Below are 7,488 nucleotides of genomic sequence, written 5' to 3'. Positions count from 1 at the left end.
ATAGAACTGACATGCTCGACACAGAATTAATTAATTTGATGAAGGGTCTGGTCCGGAGTGGTGCACAGATTAATCACGTTTAAAGATGTTGCCTGAACTGTTGAGTTCGTCCAGAAATTTGTGGTTGTTGCAGTTAAACTGATTAACGGTTTGCATGCGTTCAGTATCTGCGTAACCCTGGCTGCGATATTAGTTTAAGTCTCTTCACTAAATTACAGGAGCGTGATAATAACATATTCGTCTTTATATTTCTGTTGTAAGATCTATAACAGAGACAATTCCCAGAATGAAACAGAGCAGCCGAATGGCGTTGTCTCATTGGTCTATCATTACAAAGTCTATGGATTCTCGGAATTGACAAGACCATGAATAATAATCCTTATACCGGGGGGTGAGCCTAAGAATATTTAGTAACAACATTCACAGAATTCTCAAATCATCATTTCTTCTTATTTGAGATTTTGCAACTTTTTGTCAACCTTCCGCATCACAACTGGGATTATATTTCAGTGACATCATGGTTATTTTTTTTTACCCCAGCTGTTGGAAGGCACGTCAGGCTTGTGCAGTATTGGATATTAAGCGTGCTGGGTCAAGTATAAATGAATGACCGTGGAAATTTAGCTGCTCAGAGTTTCTTCGTCAGGAATAAATGCAGCTGGAAGACAGGCAGGATCTCAGACAGAATGTTTGAAGCAGTGTACCTTGTGGGAAAGATATATTACTTGACCATTGCCATTATTGGTGTTCCTGGTAAGAACAGAGACGAACTAACAACTGTTTTTCTGTGAGATCGGTATTTGGACTCATTCAGTTACCGACAGTGTTATGATGGGGTTATATCAGTGAGCGTGGAGCCGACATTGTGATAAAACGGAGCAACACACACAAAACGCCGGTGGAACGCAGCAGGCAGCATCTATTACTGACGAAGTGTCTCGGCCCGAAACGTCGGCAGTGCTTCTTCGATAGATGCTCCCTGGCCTTCTGCGCTCCACTAGCATTTTGAGTGTCTTGCTTGAATTTTCCGCATTTGCAGATACCACCTGTTTGTCGTGACAAAACCGAGTTGGCTGAAAATATCCCGGCAGGTGAAAGTGATGAAGAGTAGAAGATCGGGGAGATGGACTCATGGCAGGCAGTTGTGATTTATCAATGCCCGGTCGCTTGTCGAAGTAAACACCAATAATCCAGCGCACTCGTCACATTTACGGGCTACTTGGAGTTGCACCAACAACGCGACAGGCTTTACATTCAGATTTCAAGATATTTCTACAAATCTGAAGGGAACGCATGACACGAATGGAATCGTCAGAGATATTAAACACAATATTAGAACGTTTTTGACATTAACAGGCATTTCGGCCTAGTAGCGTTCACCAAAGTCTTCTTTATAGTGTATCGAAATAACTATAGCGTTTAGATCTGAAAGTCTCTCAGATAATGCTCTGAACTACTCAGTTAGCTAGTTTGCTCCATGTGTCCAAGGGTTAGGAGGCAACCCGGCGGTGTCCATTAAAAGTCAGACGGAGTAAGGCTCATGCAAAACGCCGCTCTCGGACCACGAACGTCGAAGCATTTGGAATAATGATGCAGTAATTTGCAGCAAACCCTAAAAAAGTCAGATGTTTTCAAGTACCGGTATTGTCTTTTCTTTGGTCGTTGGGTGGGATAAGCAAGAACGTGCAAGATCCCTGAAACATTCAGCGGGTCAGGCTAAACGATTAAAAGTGAAAATTGGAAACGTCTGATCGGACACTTTGACATTTTGTGAAATAACCCCGATCAACAGTAGTTGCAGAATGTAAAATAAGAGAGGCAAATGGGGATTCTGTGGGCGCGTGACAAACGGGGGAATCGAGGCGGAGACAAAGACATGCAAATGGGGGAAAATAATTTGACTTCAACTTTCAATTCTGTGAACGGGCAGAGCTGGAGGGAGCAGAGCTTCGCCGCACGGATAGTCCGAGAAGAAAGGTAACTGAACGAGGCAGTCAACATCGCTAAGAAAGATGCCAAAGTGCCCAGACTACTCATCGGTGGGGGGGAGGGGAGAACAAAGAAACTAATGCTGGGAGATTTAAATTGAATTCTCCAAAGAGCCCTCGATGATCCATTGAAAATGTTCCTTCCCAAACGCTACTCCTCTTCCGGTTCCGAGTACAGTACCCTTTCACCAAGTATGAACTCGTTTGAGGCATCTGCCACACCCAATTTCAACTGTTTAAACTTCCAGAAATGAGCTACTGTATACTTAAAGTTCGATTGTTATGGATTTCCAGTTAAGCCTTGAAACACAGATAGCGGCGAGACAGCAATTCACGCATTATTTTTTTCTTCTCCCAGTGAGTTTCGTGGCGATTGTGATCTTGTCCCGCGGAAAGTGCGACCTCTCCATCTGTACCACTCGCTACCTGGTTGCCATGGCGATGGCGGATCTGCATCTATCGTCTTTGAGATCATTCTGTGGCGGGTCAGTTATTACTACTTTCCTGGACATTACTCTAGTATGAAGTGTGATCTTTCTCCTGAAAAAGACAGCCGCAGAAATGTCTGTCTGGGTCACTGTCACTTTCACGTTTGGTTGTTTTGCAGTCATTTGTTGCCAGAAGCTGAAGGCAAAACATTGCACCGGGAAAACTGCGGCTGTGGTTCTGACAACTACCGGTGTTCTGCTTTTTTGTAAAAATGTGCTCTGCTTCTTTGTAAGTAAGCCTGCGAAAATGATAGACAATATACCCTGGGACTGTATTCCAAAACCGGACTCCTATACTGACACCGCCGTTTTCCGCCGTTATGCTGGCATTTGTTTTAATACTACTGTTTAACGCTCTGACGGTCAGACACATTACAGTGAATAGTCGCGTCCGTAAGATGTTGAAGGGTCAGAGCAAGACAGAGAAATGCAGTGATCCGGAGATGGAGAACAGGAGGAGGTCTGTGACCTTACTTCGCACCATCTCCGGAAGTTTTATCATCCGGTGGTCGGTGATTGTTGATGAATTCCTTTATTACACCATTGCCGGGCTAGATCAAAATAATTACAACGACTCGGAATAGATATTTCAACACACCGGATACATGCTGACGATATTAAGTTGCTACATAATCACGTTCATTTATGGGGTAACTCAGTCCGTTCAGAGCGCAGTTCATCAGCGCAGCGAAATATCCGCTGTCGTCAATAATTCAACTAATTAATAAACACAATATCTAATTCTATCCAGACGAGGTATTAGTATGTTCTGACTTCACACAGCAGAACCTGCCGTTATATGAGAACGTGAAAGCGGCGAGAATAAAACAGGCTCAGAGCCCGAGAGAGACACCGCACAGGAATAGATTCTTCGGCCACCCACACCTCAACACCCCACCAATTATTAAACATTCCCGCTTTTGTATTTGTTTTTAATTCTGCAGCATCATATTCCTGCTCATCATATTCACCAACTGAACACGAGCAATTAACTCCATTCGATTACTTTGCCTTTTGCCTAAGGATGAAATGATAACGAAAGTCAAATAATCTACAGGAACTTACAGTAACCCTTACATGTCCCTCATATTAGATAAATCTGTTATTGAGATTGTGTTAGCACTACAGAACTCGTGCATGCTATTCATAATTGCACAGATTTCAATGGAAGTCCCCCACTCCTAGTCTGCTTCAAGGAAGGAATGACGTTATATGATTTCAAATAAATTTCCATCCGAGCAAACTGCATCCTCTACATCCACTCCAGTGCATTCGCATGTTTATTATAATTTTAGTTTTTAAGTGAAACCTTGTAAAATTGGAGAGACGGGTGTGGGGACGGAGATAAAAGAGATGGGATTGACAGATGGTGGGGAGAGAAACGAGATAAGAAAAACGGGAGGAGAGAGACGGAGAGAGAGATGGTGTGGGAGAGAGATGGGCGAGAACGTAGACCAGGAGAGAGAGACAGCGAAAGAAAGAGACGGGGACAGTGGGAGAGAGAGGGCGAGAGATTGGTCAAAGAGAGACGTTCAGAGAGAGGTAGGCCTGGAAGCGGAGAGGGAATGGGACCAGAAAGAGACGGGGTGGAGTGAGAGAAATTGGAGAGGGGAAAGAGATGGAAAGAATGACACGGGAAAGAAATAATCTGAAAAAGAGTATGGAGGAGTTTAGAGAGTGACGTGGGATTTGGCGTGGAGAATGAGACGGGGAGAGGGCCCTCTGGTAGAGATACAGCGGGGAGGATGGATATCGAGAGTCCAGTGCAGTGTGATGTGTTCCTGGATGGGGAGAGCGACCGCTGTGAGGCCAGGGATCTGGAATGGAGAGATTTGGAGTGGGGAGAAACTACGAGCGGGAGTTCGCGGAGGATGAGAGACACAGAGGAGGAGAGTGAAACCGGGAGCGGAGCGAGAGACGGGAAGGTAGAGGTTGACCTGAGTAACCAAGAGTGGAGAGAGCCTCAGGTTCTAGAAAGTGAATACAGGATAAAGAGAATGGCCGATAGAGAGTCCGGAGGGGCGAGATTGTGGGACAGAGGTCGGGGTTGGAGAAAATTACAACCCTGTTCTTACAACCCGTGATATAAAGACCGTTGCTTTCGACCGTTTATAACACTTTCCTGGGCCTTATGCATATGTGACTTTTCCAAGCTGCCATCTGTGATTTGAATAGAGGCGCTGTTATACTTGACCCGTCCGAAAGTGGGTGTTAACTGTGATTTCCCACATATTATTGTTTACCGTCTAACTTCCTCAAGCACTTTCTGGCATGTTTTGCAAGGAACAAACACTGTTTTCTTAACAAAAACCTAAAAAGGTAATATAAACAAGATAAAGCAAACAAGTTAGCAGGGTTATGTATATTTAAGCGTGTAATTATTAAACCCCAAACTTATTACAGCTCGGGTGGTAAATGATACAGTCTTACGATGGTATAGGTATGAAGTCAGTTCAGTTCGTGATGTTGAGTTGAGTAGGATTGAGGAGAGAGAGAACGATTTGTAATCTAAAGGCGTACGTTGTTAGAAGGCAATTACTTTCATATTCCACAAATTCTGCTACAGCATTACAAAATAACAATGGCAGTAGGTCTTATCTCCGAAGTTGTACCACTCCACACACGAAGGATCACCGACAGTCATCTTCAACCAATATCCTTTCAACACAAGTGGTACCGCACCCGAATTCAGTTATGGGACATCTCTAAATGGTGGCCACAGGATACTCAAACACAATCCACGTATGGATTATCCCCAACAGTAGCTTCTCACAAGGGGGATTATCTTCAAGGGAACCACAATACAGGCAAGTGTCGAATTACCGGTAGATTCCACAAGGTTACCCCAAACGCACAACGTGATAGTCACTTATACAGTTCCACGAAATACGGAATGACTGCAACAGTGACTTCCCACAGGAGTGCCTTTCCGCTGTGAAATACCACACCCAGACAAAGGGTAAACACACACGTGGTATTCACAAATCTTTCCCCCTCACCAGAGAATTCACTCCTGTGGATTAACTAAGTGACAAACACACTTCCGTAGCCGAATGTAAACAAACGCACCCTTACGGTCCACTTAGAGAGAGAGAGTCCAAGCAATGATCGCCTGGTCACCAGGTTTTTCTGTTCCAAACTTTCCTCACCACTCTTTTCTTCCAGCAAAGTTGTACTAATTTACAGAAAACTTGTGAGAGTCATTTATCGATACCCCGGACGATCTCAACTCAACTCTTTTGGGTTACTGAAAGTTTAAACCAGCAACCGAGTCACTGGTGTCTTCCATTGACCGAATCCACCTCGACTTTAAGCTATATCTCTCTGTGCGTCCTTCTTTCTTCAAAATAAGCCACATTCAAAGGACAAAACAAAATTCAACAGGGTGGCGCATACTTCTTCAGCAGACCATCGTCCTTAAAGCAGGGTCAAATGTCGTGAAACCAATACAGACTTCACGAACACTTTATTCAAAAGTCCAGAAACAGCACCCTTCTCAATAGCTTCAATAACATTTACCTCACCCGCTTTCATCTCATCACCAACTTTTAGAGCACTGTCTAACTTAAGTGACTGAGAATCCTCAATTTCCACTGATACCGAGTTTAACCCATTATTCACTTAACCAAGTCCATCTGACACAAAACTACTGCATTCCTTTTCAACAGAGTCCGACACCTCAGACCTTAACTGAGTTTTAACGCAAGGTTCAGTACGCTCTAAACCCACAGGTGTTTCAACAGGCTAATAGGGCCAGCTGCCTGTTCCAGGCTTTCATCACTAGTCCCTGTTTCAATTTCCAGGTTCCCCTGATATTCCCCCTATACTCTTGGAAACACTCTTTCTGAGTAAGCTCAACCTTATGGGTTAAAACAAACTCTCCGCTTTTCTGCTTCGTCAGCGTCGTTTTCGTTGCAACTCATGCTCAGTCTCTAATTTATGTCTATCTAACTTCATTTGCTCCAGTCGCAACTGAATCTCCTATATACCTACAGGAAACGCTTTAAAATCCTCTTCACCAAATTGCTTCGTAGAGATATAGTACTGAACTATTGTCCTTCGAAGTTTCGCATTTGTCATACCCTTTTTTGCTTCCGTAATTTTCAATTGATTAACAACGTCCCACAAATCATCCTTTCTAGCTTTGTTCAAAACCGCAGGGTCTGGCAATGCCAGAAAGTCCCCAATATCTATTTCTGCTGTTTTCGACGCATGAGCAAGTCAGAGAAAGATTTGCCAATAAGATTGATAATCACTCAATCAACAAGCCGGCAAATGTTGTTCATATCCCGGACGCATGCCCCACTTTTGTTATGTACCCCATAACGGATTCAAAGGACCAGCAAAAGTGGAACACCACTGGAGTCTGAGTCTTTGGTCAACAAACACTATTTTATTAGCTCCTCTGAACTCACTCTGGAATAGATCGTCTTACATTAAAGCGCACTCAGACCCTTCTGTCAAGTTTCAAATCTCGAGATGGTTCAGAGCTCAACTACCAACAGAAGTCTACCTATCTTCCTTGAATCACACCGGGGATTCACTTTCCGCTTTTCCTTCAAACTTGCAACAATTTCTTCACTCCTTGCTCAATAACATTAGATATGAAATTGTACCATAGATAAGGAATAACAGTTTGTGGTCTGATAAAGGCGCCGAACGTGTTGGATTGTCGGAGTTTAATTTGACAGCGTCTTTGCATTGAAAGTTCAAACTGCCTGGCACTGAATACACAGAAACAAAATCCATCTTTCCGATTTTCAAGTGGACATCTCTCTGAACTGGCCGCTTATACTCCGCAGAGGCCACAAATTAGAATGGAAGGGCACATCTGGCAGAACACAGAGATTTGACACAATGTCTGCACCACACTCCTTGATACACCAGCTGTCTTTAACGAAACAAGTCTGAAGAACGCGTGAACACAGCAGCAAATGTTACTTCATCTATGTTCTTACTGGGGACACCAATAAGGGAAATGATGAAGTACCCTCTCACACGGTAAAATGTTG

Source organism: Hypanus sabinus, unplaced genomic scaffold (assembly GCF_030144855.1).
Source record: "Hypanus sabinus isolate sHypSab1 unplaced genomic scaffold, sHypSab1.hap1 scaffold_571, whole genome shotgun sequence".
NCBI lineage: Eukaryota > Metazoa > Chordata > Chondrichthyes > Myliobatiformes > Dasyatidae > Hypanus > Hypanus sabinus.
The sequence above is the reverse complement of the archived record's forward strand: the minus strand, read 5'-3'. Positions refer to the sequence as shown.